The 16,331-nt window shown below is 35.3% G+C and overlaps 1 protein-coding gene and 1 long non-coding RNA gene across 2 annotated transcripts in view; one reads left to right on the forward strand and one right to left on the reverse strand.

Moving 5' to 3' along the window:
- Positions 1–16,331, forward strand: part of LOC131050478 (serine carboxypeptidase 1) — a 159,869-nt gene that overhangs the window by 23,403 nt on the left and 120,135 nt on the right. The gene's annotated exons all lie outside the window — the stretch shown is intronic.
- Positions 366–2,443, reverse strand: LOC131050479 (uncharacterized). The gene is made up of 2 exons (XR_009106955.2): positions 2,171–2,443; positions 366–651 (listed from the first exon to the last, which is right to left on the reverse strand). It is a non-coding gene; the product is annotated as an uncharacterized LOC131050479 (long non-coding RNA).

The following is a 16,331-nucleotide window of genomic DNA, read 5'->3' on the forward strand; positions in this document are numbered from 1 at the left end:
TGATCTGAGATTCTTTTAGTGCAAGCATTAGAAGTTGGCTATGCATTCTACTTCAATCTTGATCTGAAACATGGAATGCAAATTATTATCTATGAAACATTATGTTTTATAGTTTTAGTGTTCTGAACCTGAAATCTAGAATAAGTTTTAAGCAATCAAGTTTTTTCGTTTCATATCTGACACTAGGGAAAGTGTTTTAAATCTAAATTTGAGACACATTTGGTTATTTATGTATTTTTAATTTTTATTTAAGATCACTTAGCTAGGGTTTTGTTGTGACGTATTTGTTACTGAGATTTTCATAATATTTACAATTTAATGGAAAATTCAAGTACCAAAGTAAAGATTACAATTACATGAGAGAATTTTAGAAAAATCTTTCAATTATTTTTCAAATTCTTTGTATTTTATACAGTTGAAGGGATTTAGAGAAAAGTAATCTACAGAATAAGTTTTCTCTCACACAAGACCGTGAGAGTGATCCTTATTTTCCTATGCAAAGGAGAAAAGCTGAATTAAACAAAACAAATGCATAGAGGAGATAAGAAGGGAACCAGCCATTGCCTAGGGGTATATGGCTGGCATAAGTCTGCTCTCGAAGTTGTAGGTTTGCATTCCCGACATCTTTTCTCTTCCAATCTCCTCCTTGTCCTGAAAAAGTCAAAAAGTGAAGTGGGTTAGATCTAAGAGATCAAAGCAATGACAAAATTCCTATTGATCTTGCCTATACGTTTGCATTATTTAATCAAGATCCCTTTTTGACAAAAAAATAAACATCTTGGAAGACAAATAAGAAAAGGTCATTCTCATTGCTTGGAGAATTAGTGTTTTTTCTAACTGTTTGTTTAATGTGCAAAGAGAGGTAAAAGAATTGCAAATTTCAGAGGTTTTATTATGAGTGGGATTAAATGAGGCTCCCACAAGGGTTGAGCCCAGCTCATAGAAACCATATGATTGTTCAGAGTGTACTTGCAGGTATATACAGGAAGCATAAGATGGTGTAAAGGTAGCCATGGAGATGCAGGCAGAGGCAAAACATAAAAAGAGAGCCCAAGTTCTGGAGTCTGAAGGAATATGCCAAGCAAATGTCAATATTGCAAATGGAAAGAAAACCACAGGTATACTGGAAGCACAAGGTAAAGCTGAAGCTATAGTAGCTAATTCTAATGCAACAGTAAAGGGAATTAGAATGCTTTCATAATCTTTTCAATTAAATGGTGGAGTGAAGGCTGTGAGTTTGAGGATTGTTGAACAATATTATCAGGCATTCAATAAGATTGCAAAAGAGGTAAATCTCCTAATGGACATGATGCTACAGTGCCAAAAGTGCAAGAGAGAATGTCATAAGAAATAGAAATTTGCAGAAATTCTATGCGTAGAGTGTTGAGGAGAGGGCTTCTTTTCCAAAAAAGAAAAAAATTGCAAAGATCCCACGACAAGAACACACAAAAGTATAGAGTTTCCTTCTTTAAAATTTCACTAAAAATGAAAAAACCAGAGAATCGACAAGGTTACGTGGAAAATTTTTTGCAGAAATTTTGTATAGTGAAATCAAGTATTATTCCATTGATTTCTATCAAATGCCAAAAAACCCCAAATTTCCTTTCAAAAGCAGAGATACATGAAAATTACAGAGTTTCTTTTCAGAAAAGTACAGAAATAACAGAAACCAAAAAACCATCAATGTTTTGTGCCTTTGAAATTTGCAGAAAATTTGTGCGTAAAGAGTTGCAGAGAGAGATCTTTTCCAAAAAATGCAAGCAAAGAACCAAAAAAATTGCGGAGATTCCCTTTTCAAATTTTGCCAGAAAATGGAAAACCAAGAAAATTGCAGAGACCTCATTCATGGCAAAGATATACCCAACGCATAGTATGGAAATTTCCCAATAAATATAGAAATTTACATTTTAGTTGCTGGTGTGTGATACAGGAAAATTACAGAGTTCTATTCATAAAAGTGCAGAGTTTTTTTTCTATCAAACGCAAAAAACCACAAATTCTTTTCAATATGCAGAGATAACAAGAATTGAAACAGCTAAATCCGTTATGTAGCTTCTTTTCCGGAAAATGCAGAGATCTTTTCCAGAAAATGCAAACAAAACTCATATCAAAATGCCAAGTTCGCAGTTTGAAAACAAAGGAAAATTTTGCTGAGGATCTTCGAAAATACCTTTCATATTTCAAAAAATGGAGCAATGTCGAGGTTTTAAGGAAAACCCCTTTCAATTCCAAGCATGGAGCAGACCAGTTTAAGTCCCAAAAAGATGCCAAAAAGGAGTCATCACGCAGCTCTCTGAATTTTTTTCTTCAGTCCAAACCCTAGCATCTCGGCGTTTTCCTCTTCACCAAAACTTACAATGCAAAATGAATAATGATTTTTAGGTTTTCATCGCTATATTCCCCCTTATCTTGCTTTTTCCCATTTTAATGGGATCGCATTTTTTATAATACAAGGTAATTAATATATGGTGGTCGAGTTCCAAACTCCCACTTATATGTTATATGATATCTTAGCCTAGCCATGGGGAGGCTTTAAAACCCCAAGTCTTTTAAAGACTTTTTAAAATTAAAAAAAAAGATGTGAATTAATTCTAATATTTATTTATTAGATTAATGTTGTAAAAAATTTTACATCTTCTAGCAACATTAATTTAATAAATAAATATTCAAATTAATTATTTTGCATACAATAAAATTTCCTAGTAACATTCTTATAAGGAAACTGAATTTTTTGCATCTTTTAAAATTTTAGAATTCAATATCTTTCATCCATAGACACATGAAAACTGTAAAATGAATATTTTAATTGGATAATTTATAAATCCAATTAGTATTTGTTATTTGTGTCTTTAATGTTTGTTCCCAATATGCATATGGAGGGAAAATATTGAATCCTAAAGAGGTGAAGTTATCTCAAGAATTTGGGGTCGAATTTGAGCTTAAAATACAGTTATCCATGAGTTTGAGCTAGTTCTCCAGTAGTTAAAGCCTGATTTTGAGTATTTCATGAGTCAACCTTCAGTTGACCAAGAGTTTACACCTGATTTCACACATTTATGCAGAGTTTGAAGCCTTTTTGTGGGGGTTTCTTTCTCTACTCGGATTTGGAGATATTTTTGACTTGGAGATCACTCAAGGAGGCTTTCAGTTGACTTGCAGTCATCTTATCCTTGCCTTTGGAAGGCCTTTTGCATAAAGGAAATAATGATTTCAGTTTGAAGGGGTTCTGGATTTTTTCTCAAGTTTGGCAGAGATTTCTTGTAACCCATTCATAGTTTTGACAGTGAATTCAATAAAAATATCAGTTTATGCCTTCATATTTCTGAGCTTATTTTTCATTGCGTGATTGAGAGTAATTATCATTTTTGTGTTATTTATTAAATAACCTTTCTTGAAATTTCTGTCTCATGCATGCATCATAGGTTATGCATTGTGATTTATCAATTTAATTGTTTGTGAAAGCCTTTTCCTTTCAATTTTTTTGAGTAATGATCCTATGCATGAAACATTTTTTGTGATTTAGTTTCAGAGATGTTATATGTGTAAAACTGGTGGATTTAGAAGAATTCCCCTGTCAATTTTTCAGATCATATGGTGTATCACCCTATTTAGGTTGTTAGTTTCCTTTTCATCTTTATTTATTCCCTCTCCCATTTCCCCAAAAGCTTTTTTCAAAGTCTTGTTAGAATAGGTGATCCATCAGTATCAAGAACCGGCCTATCCAGAGGTCCAATCATAATAATAGTTTACCCACAGACTCATGATTGTTCCCATGTTATCCCAAAGTGCTAGGTTTTAATAGCTTAGTTTTTGGGTGCACTTTTGGGCTTTAACAGTTTTGGCACGCCTTGTGGGACCCTTTTCCTACTAAGGTCAGAGATTTTTATTGTTCTTATTGATATATTTGTATATCTGGCGACTCTGTTTGTGAAAAGAGTGGAAAAGATCAGTGTTTTTCATATTTTATGAGACAGATCTAGACTAGGAGCTCAAGTTCTTTTGAGTATTTGCAGCTAGAGCCTCCTAGGAGAAGAGGAAGAACACTTCCTTAGCCTTTGAATCATTTTCAGTTATCAACACCTGATTTTGAGGTGTACAGAAGGAGAAGAAGATCATCTAAAGGAAAGGAAATCAGGCATTCAACAAGTCCAACTTGCAGATCGGGAACATCTGATCCTCAAATTTCAACATTTCCATTATTGACAGTAAGTACTACATCTGCTACAACACCTGTTTTACTTGCTGTTCCTTTATTTACAGTTGTTGTTCCTCCTGTTTTTCCTATAATGGCACTCCCAAGAGTGCATGCATTTGTTCCTTTTGATCAAGGCAGCCCCTTGAACTTTGTACAACATCATGATGTGCCATTGGCAGCACTTAAAAGTTTGCCTAACTTTACTGGTGAAAGTCAAACTACAGTGATTGATCATATAAGAGATGTTGCTTCCCTATTTAGTGTGCATCATGTTACTGAAGAAGATGTGGCTGTTAAATTGTTGGCAACATCCTTCAAGGGTAAAGCCTTAGAGTGGTACAGAACGTTGGTTGTAGCTTCAATTAATTCATGGGATAGGCTTGGTGAATTATTTACCAAACATTTTGAAGACAAATCTGATCACCTGTATTTGGTAGAGCAGCTGACCACCATCAAACGTGCTCTTCAAGAGCAGATGATGGACTTCAACAACCGTTTACAAAGGACATGGAATAGGATTCCTGTTTCGGTAATACCATTAGCTGATCATGCTTTTTTATATTATCTTAAAAGCTTAAATAGTGATATATCAGTAATGATACAGTCTATGGGGGGTGTCTCTTTGCCCCTTTTGGTATTTCTATGAGAGTTGAGAATAGTCTTATCCAAGCGGGTAAAATAGCACCCAGGCATCCAATGCCTATCTTCCCAAATATCCAGTCTAACATGCCATTAAGTATACCACCATTCAATCCTTTGCCAACTGTTCCTAGCCAAGAGATAGTGGTTGCAGGACCTTCTCCTGAACTTCAAGATATTAAGAACAGCCAACAAAAGATTGAAGGATTGCTACAAACTTTCAGCAATGAGCTTGTAAACCTTAAAAAATAGCAGTTTCAGACTAGACAATCTTATTAGGCTCAGAATCAAGTTGTAAGTCAGCGTTTCCAGCAACCAAACCAAGGCCAATACCAAGGTAATAGGCATCCATATCAGAATAATAATGTTGCTGGAAATAGGCAGAATCTCAATCAAAGACCTTATAGGCCTCATGCACCTGCACCTTTGAATGCAGTCAGAGATACCGTCCCTACACAAAACAATCTAGCCGCAGAATTTGACTGGTGCTATCCTTGCAACCAGCCTCACAATCAAGCTACATGTTCAAATGGAGATCACTCAAGGAGGCTTTCAGTTGACTTGCAGTCATCTTATCCTTGCCTTTGGAAGGCCTTTTACATAAAGGAAGCAAGGATTTCAGTTTGAAGGGGTTCTGGATTTTTTCTCAAGTTTGGCAGAGATTTCTTGTAACCCATTCATAGTTTTGACAATGAATTCAATAAAAATATCAGTTTATGCCTTCATATTTTTGAGCTTATTTTTCATTGTGTGATTGAGAGTAATTATAATTTTTGTGTTATTTATTAAATAACCTTTCTTGAAATTTCTGTCTCATGCATGCATCACAAGTTATGCATTGTGATTTATCAATTTAATTGTTTGTGAAAGCCTTTTCCTTTCAATTTTTCTGAGTAATGATCCTATGCATGAAACATTTTTTGTGATTTAGATTCAAAGATGTTATATGTGTAAAACTGGTGGATTTAGAAGAATTCCCCTGTCAATTTTTCAGATCATATGGTGTATCACCCTATTTAGGTTGTTAGTTTCCTTTTCATCTTTATTTATTCCCTCTCCCATTTCCCCAAAAGCTTTTATCAAAGTCTTGTTAGAATAGGTGATCCATCAATATCAGGAACCGGCCTATCCGAAGGTCCAATCATAATAATAGTTTACCCACAGACTCATGATTGTTCCCATGTTATCCCAAAGTGCTAGGTTTTAATAGCTTAGTTTTCGGGTGCACTTTTGGGCTTTAACAATATTCACAAATCACCCCATTATAAATGGGGACCCCTACTTTTTGCTTTCTAGGGTTTGTTTTTCTAGGTTTTTTAGGGTTTGTCTATTAGCCTTTGCATGCATAGTGTTGCCAGAAGGATCACTAGGATGGCAGGCTCTGCTTGAGCCAGGGTGAGTCCACGGGGCCCTAGAATTAGGGTTTCTTTGAGAGTCTTCCTTAGGGCCTGGTTTTGCTCTTGTTGCTAATTGTGTCTTGCTTGGTGAATGAGTATCATCCTTGAAGGTCTAAGCTAGGTCAAGTTGGTGAGTGATGAAGTCTGGAATGTCATCCTGATCTTCAAATGCCCTAAAATTTGGCTAAGTCTTGAATGTCTTCCTGATCCTAAAATTTGACTAGGTCTAGAAAACTGAAGAATCCTCCAAAAACTAGATTTTGCATTATAACTCCTGGAGGTCCAAAACCACTCTCAAACATCCTGACAGTATATATGGAATATAACTTAAAGTATTCTTATACTTAAATGTTATATTCCATAAAATAATCCTGACAGAGAGACCAAAATGTCAAATTTTGCTCCTGACCCTTCCAAAGGGTCCAAAGCGAAATTCTCCATAAGACATTCTAGTTTGACCCAAACTTAGAACTAACTCATTCCTAGGCATTATTGAGGGCAAAACACTTGTTTGGATGGAGAACTGTGAGGAATGAAGTCAAGATTTGAGCCTAAATGTGAATTTCTCTCCTGACCCTTCCAAAGGGTCCAGAGCGAAATTCTCCGTAGACACCTTTTTTTCTCCTTGTTTGCACTGGAAACCTTGATTCCTTGGGCACGGTAAGGGCAAATTGACATATTCTTGCCTTAGGAAGTGATTTGAGGTGTTTGAAAGTGTGGATTTTGTCTAAAGCATGAATTTCTCTCTTGACCCTTCCAAAGGGTCCAGAGCAAAAATCTTCATGGACCTCATTGTCTTCCTTGTTAGGCCAAGTTCTTAGTGTCCAAGGCATGTTGGAAGAAGGATAGACATGTTCTTGCCTTGAAGAATGATGGAAAGCAATAAAAGATGAAATATCAAGCCTAGAATGAGATTTTTGCTATTGACCCTTCCAAAGGGTCCAGAGCGAAATTCTTATAGGGCCTCTCCCTGGGAAGGATTTTGAGCGAACTTTATTTTGAAGTCTTCTTGTTGATGATTTAAGGTGGAAAATGCTTCGTTGAAATGAACATGTCATATGTACTTAATCACCTTTTAGTTTATTTTGTAGATAGAGAAAATCAGGCCAGGGCAAGGACGACCAATTCCAATCCATCATCATCAAGGACGACCACTTCCAATCCATCTTCGTCAAGGACCTACCACAGGCAAAAGGGAAGACTCAAGGTGTTCAAGGAATTGCCAGCTATCTCCAAAGCCCTTCACTTCGCCACACTAAGGAACCACTAGATGACAAAGAAAGGCGATGCCAGCATTTCAAGGAAAGGTACACCATCCATCCAACACATCAAAGACAAAGGAGGTCAAAGCAAGGGTACGTTGAAGAAGCGGATAGTTTCAGAAGAGTTAATTAAAGTTAGCTTCTCAGCTTCATCAAATTGAACATCAACCAAGTTACAAGTGTCGGACAAGGTGGCATCCCAGTCATCACTCCTCCAGTCGGATTGGTCCACCTCAGCGTGTCCAGATTCAATGTACCTAATTTATCGAAGGCGGCACAAACTTCGAGGCACCTACTCCTGCTTCTTATTAGTCCTCACTCCTGGAATGTAATTTTCTCATTGGCTAAAGGAAGTTTGTTCTAACAAACCCTAATTAGGGTTTCTATCTTGTAATCCTAGCCTTTGATTCTAAGTCAATCAGAGCCGTCTATTTGTAAAGGGTTTCTCTATGTAAGCCCCGGTTCCTCATTTGTAAAGGTTAATAGCTAGCTAATAGTTAATAGTTGGTTGATAGAGATTAGATAGTAGTGAATAGTTAGAGAGTAGGAAATAGTTAGAGTAGAATAGAAGGAGAAGGCAAAGATTGTTGCCAAGATGTTGTTGTAAAGGACTTGTAAACTTCATTGAAGAAATGGTGAATTCTATGGGTCGATTCAACAATTTGCATGGTCTCTATACTTCTCAAATTTGATTTCATGTTATTAGATGAGTGGAAGAAATGTGTATGATCGATGGTGAAATTTGTATATCCATACTACTAGCAGTTTGTTGATTGCAGACTTGCCTTGTGTAGTCAACTGGAATCATTCAGCTTAAGCTTAACTTCAATTGTCGCTTCTTCATTGATATGCATCATCCTGATGGTGTCCATGCCTATAGCGGTGATCTGAACATCATAAAGCTTTCCTCAGAAGATCGCACTAACCTTGTGGAGATGGTCCTGGGATGTCAAAGAAAGACTTAGTTAGAATTTCATCTAAGGTCATTCATTGCTCCTACATTCTTAGTATTAGAATTAGATCCTTCCCTCGCCCTTATCCTTTTTTTCCTTTTTCAAAATCTAGGACCAGTAAAATATCACGTTCCAGTGATATCCAAAGCAAATCAGATGTTCAGGCAGTCAAATGTAAGTCCCCTTGTGATTCCAGCAAAATCACATCATACCACGAGAAGCTTATCCACACGTAGAGATCCTATATACAAGAACCTTGGAGTTGCCTTGATTGATCCTTCGGCGAAATCTTCAGCAGTCGGGAAACTTTATTCAAGAGAGGATAAGGTACCTTTAGGTATTTTATTCTGTGTTCGTATGTGTACAAAAGACACATCAACGAGTTTCTATTGGGGCCCCACTCCTGAAATTGTGAGGGTTTGTTCACATCCCATATAATTTCTTATGGCAATACTGCTTACCTAAGGCTCTAGTAGTGGGGATTTCTATCACAATTACAATTTAATCTACTAGTTGCTTCTCTTGCAAGACTACTGCTCTCCGACTCCTCTTCTTATCTTTGTGGGATCTTCCTCCTACAATCTTCCAACATACTCCTACAGCCTAAATTCTTTTTTCTACTAGCATGTCCTCTAAGTTGAACACTCTCATCTTGTGACCTCCAATCTCCTCATACAAGGCATCTCCTCTCCAACAATTATTCCTCTAGCTTGAAAGCTTATCATCTAGTGTGCTCATCTAGCTTTAGAACTTTCATCTTCTGAACTCCAATTTTCTCCCCTCTAGGGTATTGTCATGTCCCCTATTTCCATAAGATTACTGGATATTCCTTAAGCATATTTTCCACTGCTTGTAATCTTGGGAAAATAAATTAGGGAAATGACTTTGTAATAATTTGTTGTATCCTATTGTATATACATCCAAATTATAGAGCCCTTTAGATATTATGTAATCAAGCTTTATTCTTATAAGTTTTGTTGGCTAAAGGTGTGTGTGCGGGGATTCTTGAAGAGAAAAAGAAGATTTGAATCTGTATTTTAGAGGGAAAATGAGTTCTCAATTGCTTATTTAAACCAAGTCAAAGTTCAGCGACATTATCCAATTTTTATGCTATTATTCCTCAAGAAGATCTAACATCCTATTTGTTTGTCATTGGAGATTGGAGATGAAAATCTCTATCCAGTGTTAAGAAACTCCATTTAAGGATTCCATTTGAGCTTCATCGATTTGTTGTCCATGTGGCTCCTATCAGCACCTATTTTTCTGAGTTAGGCAACTCTCTCTTAGCACCCAGGGATTGTAATTTGATGATGGTTTTTGTATCACCCCCTCCTTGCTTTGAATTTTCTATACTTCTCATAATAATATCATTATTATTGTTCTAACAACTAAATTGACTTTAAGTGTGATTTTCCACTATAATAAGAGGAATAAATAGTTATTGCAAATTGTTGTACATTTGCAAGGGTTTACACTTCATTTTTGCATATTATGTTAAGCTTATCATCTATTAGGATAGGCTTGGTTTGAAATAAGATCTAATCATTGGGATCTCATGGAGTCAAATCAAAATGAAATATTGAACATCCTTAATTGGGGATATTATACTGGTATTAGAGCTTTAATCCTACTTATAGACACCTAAAATTGTCATGTCTAATTAAATAAATATCTTTATTTATTTAATTATTTTAGCCTAATTCTTCTATTAATTAAATAAATCTTTATTTATTTAATTAATTCATTTATCCTCTTCTAGCCTTATTTCTCATTTTAATAAATTCATTTATTTATTTAAATTACCCTTTTCCTAAATTAAATAAATATCTTATTTATTTAATTGATCCCACTTCTTCTATTAATTAAATAAATCTTTACTTATTTAATTAATTCATTAGCCTTTTCTACCTATGACACATGTCATTCATCTCTTAATTCATACACTACCTACCCTTTCATTATTTTATTATTTCTTCTACCTACCCTCTAATCATAGCCGACCTCTTTTACACCTCTTAATCTTATCCCTCCATCTCTAATAGTGTCTTCTATATAAGGAGATGCTTCCTTCATTATCAAACCCTAACTCACTATGCATTCAACCCTCGACTACGCTTTCGAACTTGCATATGCAATCAAGCCTACTTACAACCACATTTCCGTTCTTTGTTGAGCTCTTGTGCACATAAAATCTAAGAGAAAATATATCAAGCAAGATCAATGGAGATAGGAAGAATGGAGATCCAAACCCTATTGGACATGTGATGGTATAATCTTTGTGATTTCATTTGATTTGCATTGTCTTAGGTAATCTTCATATGTTATGGTGGATCTTTGTTGTTGTTAGGCTAGGGTTTTGTGGTTGAATTCATTTAGTCTTTCAATATTGTTGTTATCCATTTTCACCATAAACACTACCAACCTATGGATCAAGTGTTTACATGATTTTGGGGAAACAAGATGATAGATTGAAGGAGATGTGGTTTGATGGAGGAAGAAAACGATTGGGCCATGGTTGATGTAGGGTAGATAGTGGCCCAAGTACTCAAAGGCATGATGGAATTGTTGGTGCAATCTGTGCAAGGTCAAAAAGCTTCTAGAACTCCAAAATCATATGTTAGAAGGAGAAGTGAATTATGGGTTAATCAAGTGATTGGTTCTTTTCCAAATCCCTTCCAACCAACTAAGTTGATTGATGGCTTTTCAGCCATGCATGTTGAATATAAAGCCCCAAAACAAGTAATTCAAGATGATTCATTATTTTTTATATTCTACAACATCAAATTTTGAAATGGTACTAAACTAAGAAGAAACCAATTTGAAATCAAGTGAACAAGGAATTGCAACAACATTTGGGCAAGTTTCCATACCTAGATTTTATGGGACACAAAAGTGTTTAGTTCATGCTAAATCAAAAAAATCAACACCTACCTATCTCTAAATCCAATGTCTTAAGGGAAAGTCATCAAGTTTGCCTCCTTCCATCGGAAAGGGGTAGCCCATGAATGGTTGAATCATGGCATGGTGACACAACAGTACAATCTCATCACTAATTTTGAAGAGTTCAGCCAAAGGTTGATTGAAAGGTTTGATAGGGTTGTTCTAGAAATTAACTTTTGACATTTGGCATAGGTAAAAAAAAAGAGATCAATGAAACACTACAAAGGTGACTTTGAGAGGATATTTGTAAGAGTACTTGATGTAACTAAGAAAAAGATCATGGTTATTTTTGTAGAAGGATTAGCAGAGCCATTGAAGGGATTGGTTAAGGCATTGGAGCCTTCCACTTTAAAAGAGGCAATCAAAAGGGCCCTTGCTTTGGAATCTTTCTTGCCTTACAGTAATTCTTATGCTAATGATCCATCATAAACTAGAAGTTCCAAAAGGGAGAATCAGCACACAAAAGATTCCACTGCCATTAAAAAGAAATGAAGACAAAAAAATGAGCTTAATAGAAAACAACTATATTTCCATTGCAAACAACCCCAAGAGTGAGAATACAAGTGCCTTAGAAAAGGTCAAGTGTATTGTATTGAAATTACGTTAGATGAGGAAACATAAGAACATGAGGCTAAGAAGGTAAATGAAATATTTGATGAAGAAAAGAAAGACCTATGTGTAGGAACTCTTGTGGCTCTCTATGGAACTCAAAAAAACAATACATTCAAGATTTTTGGAGTGCTAGCAGACCAAAGCATCACCATCTTGATCAACAATGGATAAACCCACAATTGTATAAATGAGGAACTGGTGGTAATAAGGGGTTTACTAGCTAATATTTTCAAAGGATTCAATGTGATTGTGACTGACAAGTTTACCATATCGTGTACACAAAGGATTTGATAGCTGAAAATGACACCTGGAAATCATGTGATATGCAAGGATTTCTATGTGGTTGTATTTACAAATTACGACATGGTGCTTGGAGTACAATGGCTAGTATTTGGGAAAACTCTCATACAACTACCAATCAATGGAATTGAAATTTAGATGTGAAGGAAAGGAAGTAGTGTTAGACACACATATATACAAAGAGGGGGGGTGCGTGAATTAGTATATGCCAAATTCAACTTCAAAACCAATGCAACATCAAAAACTTTATGCATCTCAAACTATCATTAAGACAACTATGCAATAGATAAGCACATCCACACATCAACACATGAGAACAACGAATTTATGTGGAAACCAAGAAGGGAAGAACCATGGTGAGAATAGCTGCATGGATCTACTGCCCAACTCCAAATGCCAAATGCCAAAATGGTAATGATAAAGATAAATATAAATGCCAATTGATAGTTCGGAATTTTAATATTATGTCATGCCATATAATATAATATTAGATGCCCTTAAAAATGCGAAAATGAGAAAGAGAGAGCAAAATGATCTTTGTATTGGGCGAAATGATGCTTTTAGGGGTGCTTTAAGGTTTTTGGATGCAAAAAAAAAGTTTAAAATGTCTTTTTTTGTTACTTTTTAGTGCTCAACACCTTTGGGTATTCCTGGGTACGTACCCTGGGTGTACCTAGGCATATCCTTGGGCGAACTTGTACCTGGTATGGGTGTGAGAGGCCTTAAGGGCATATCGGTAACTTAGGGGATATTTTGTATTTGGGACGTGTCATTAGTGAACAAGGAGTCCAAATGGACCAACCAAATATCCAAGCCATTCAAGAGTGGCTGCACCCAAGAATGTATCACATTTAAGAGGATTCTTAAGATTAAGTGGCTACTTATAGGAGGTTTGTTAAGAGATTCTCATATCTCACAATACCACTCATCGATCTAATGAAGAAGGCTGCATTTAACTGGATAGATGCTGCCAAGTAGATTTTTAACAAACTGAAAAAGGTAATGTGTTAATTTCTAGTTCTTGTTGTCCCAAATTTCTCAGTTCTATTTGGGTTGGAATGAGATGCTTCTAACGAAGTATTGGAGTTGTTTTGGTGCAGCAACATCTCATTTCCTTTGAAAGTAGGAAACTAATGGAGGTAGAAAAGAAGTTTTCTATTTATGATAAGGATATTCTTGCAATCATGCACGCCTTAGTGAAATTTAGACAATACTTGGTGTGTGGTTAAGACTAACCACAACAATCTTAAGTACTTTCTCAACCAAAAGACTTGAATGAAAGACAATAGAGGTAGGTTACAAAGCACAAGCACAAGATTTTGTTATTGAATATGTGAAGGGTAGGCATAATATAGTTGCTAATTCATTATCTTGGAGCACACACTATGTTCCATTTTTGACATCTTTGTTGGCTGAGTCACCTCCATCATAACTAAATATGCCAAGAATGATTGTACCACTAATTTAATAGATGGAAGAGTACAAGATGATAAGTTCAAACTAGTGGGAGACCTAATACTGCATAAAGGGGGGATAAATTTGATTCCAGAGAAGGTGATGAAGGAAAATATTTTAAGGTCATACATGATACTTCATTCACTAGGCACCCAAGGTATTTTGAGACATACAAACAGATTAGAGAGAGATTATCCTAGAAAGGAATGAAAAGGAATGTGCTCAAACACATTAAGTAATGTTCATCTTGCCAGCAGAACAAGGTGGAACAAGTCCATGTTGTGGGCCTACTTCAACCATTACCCATTCTTGAGAAAAAATGACAAAATATATCCATAAACTTTATCACCAGGTTACCCAAGATAAATGGTAAGAATGCATCTTTGTGGTAGTCAAAAAACTTGCCGAGTACACACATTTTTATGCCATATCCTCTGAATCTAAGGCTTCCCAAATTGCTTATTTATTCTTTAAGGAGGTTTTTAGATTACATGGGTTGCCTAAGAACATTGTTAATGATAGGGATAGTAGGTTTTTGAATCACTTTTGGAAATAATTGTTTCATTTGGAAAGAATAGATCTCACCCTAGCATGAGCTATTGCCTCTAGACAAATGTATAGATAGAAATTGTCAACAAATGGATTGAAGGGTAACTAAGAAATTACGTTTCTAGGTAGCAATAAACTTGGGTCAAGTTATGTCACATTCCATATGTCCATAATTTTGGGAGATCATTGTTATAACACATTCCATATGCCCATAGTTATGTCATCTTTCATTGATTTGTATGGCTATAATGCTCTAACCTTTGTGGATATTTCAGTCACAGAAAACAAGGTGCCCAAAGAAACATATATGATCAAGCAAAGTCAAGAGGTATCAAAATCTCTCAAGTACCATCTTTAACATGCTTAGAACTAGTAGAAGGTCTATACAAACCAATGGCATACTGAAAGAGTTTTTGAAGTTGGAGACACAGTTTATTAAAGCTACAACACTACAAGCAATCTTCATTGAAGAAGAAAGCAGCATAGAAGTAAAAACCCATATTCTATGGCTCCTATGAGATTATAAATAAGGTAGTAGAAATAGCCTATAAAGTGGAGCTACTTGAGAATAGAATAATATTCATCTTTCATATTTCTTGCCTTTGAAATGCATTGGGATAACACATTGTACTATCCAAAGACGTACCACCTTTAGATGATTAAGGAAGAGTCACTCTAATAACAAAAGCTATCATGGTCACTTGAGAAAGAAAGTTGAGGAACAAAACCATTAGCGAGTATTTGGTGAGGTGGAAGGCTCTATTAACTAAAGACGCTACATGGGGAGTGATGAGCCTATAAATTGACCATATTATTTAATGTTTTACCTCATGTTTATAATGTCCTTCCAAGTAATTTCCAAACATTAAATTGGTTTTGTGAAGCATTTACTAGGATTAATGGTGTTCTATATGCATATGTGTGTCTAGCTAGTTGATGCTATAATAAATAGTTATTGTTTAATATAAAGTACTTTGAAATTATTAACATATTGTTTGTGAGTGTTTTGATTCTATCATACAGCTAAAAGGAAGGAGGAACAAGTTGGCAATTGATAGATGTAACAGTTGACTGAAAGTGTAGAAAAAGTCAAAAGACCAGTTTCAGTAAAATGAGAATATCTCACTCGTTTCTTAGCGAAATTAATATTTTCAAAATGATCTGGAAAGATTAAAAGAAGATCTAAAATGGGTTTAAACTGTTTGAGCTTATTCACAATAGTTAATGAGGAGAACTCACCAGAAGTTGACTAAGACAAACTAGCAGATTTTCCGACAGCAATTAACGATTGAGTTCTAATTCAACTTGGACTCTTCTACCTCTTCATGAGTTCGTGTATTTGGATTTATTAAAGTGAAGGAATATTGGAGAATCTTGTGGAAACAATATTTGATGATTCATAAATAATTGTAACATGTTTTGTACACATGTTCAACCATGACTGTACTTTATAGATGTAGAGTTAGAAGAGGATTAAAATTCTCTCAACTCTTGTTAGTTAAATCTTTATTATCAGTCATGTGTAGAATAAGTCATCTCCTTGCTGTCATAGGAGAAATGAAATTTGTAATAATTTGTTGAGTTTGTAGTTACTTCAACTCTCAAGCCTCAAGCATAAATTTGAGATTTTGTTGAGTTGTGAGTAAGTAGTGTTGAAAAGTAGTGTTGAAAGTAGTGTTAAAAGTAGTGTTGAAAGTATTGTTGATAGCGATGTTAAGAATAGTGTAGAGAGTATCTAGTTAGTGTTGAGTTTTGTTAATGGTATCCAAGTTCAATCAGCAAGTCTGATACATATCCATGTAATACTTGATTTGCAATAAGAAGATTATTTGAGCATTGAAGCTTGTCTATTAAAGATGGAATGCTAATGACAAATTGAAGCAACTCAAGCAAGGGCCACTTGGGAATTGTGATTTCATCATAGTTTAGATTTTTATTCATTATGCTTTACTCTAATTAGTGAGTTGGTTATGATAGTTTTTGTTTTCAGCATATTTGATTTCACTAGTTTTAGAACAGTTGTCCTGTA

The sequence above is a fragment of the Cryptomeria japonica genome, chromosome 1, assembly GCF_030272615.1.
Source record: "Cryptomeria japonica chromosome 1, Sugi_1.0, whole genome shotgun sequence".
In the NCBI taxonomy this organism is placed as follows: domain Eukaryota; kingdom Viridiplantae; phylum Streptophyta; class Pinopsida; order Cupressales; family Cupressaceae; genus Cryptomeria; species Cryptomeria japonica.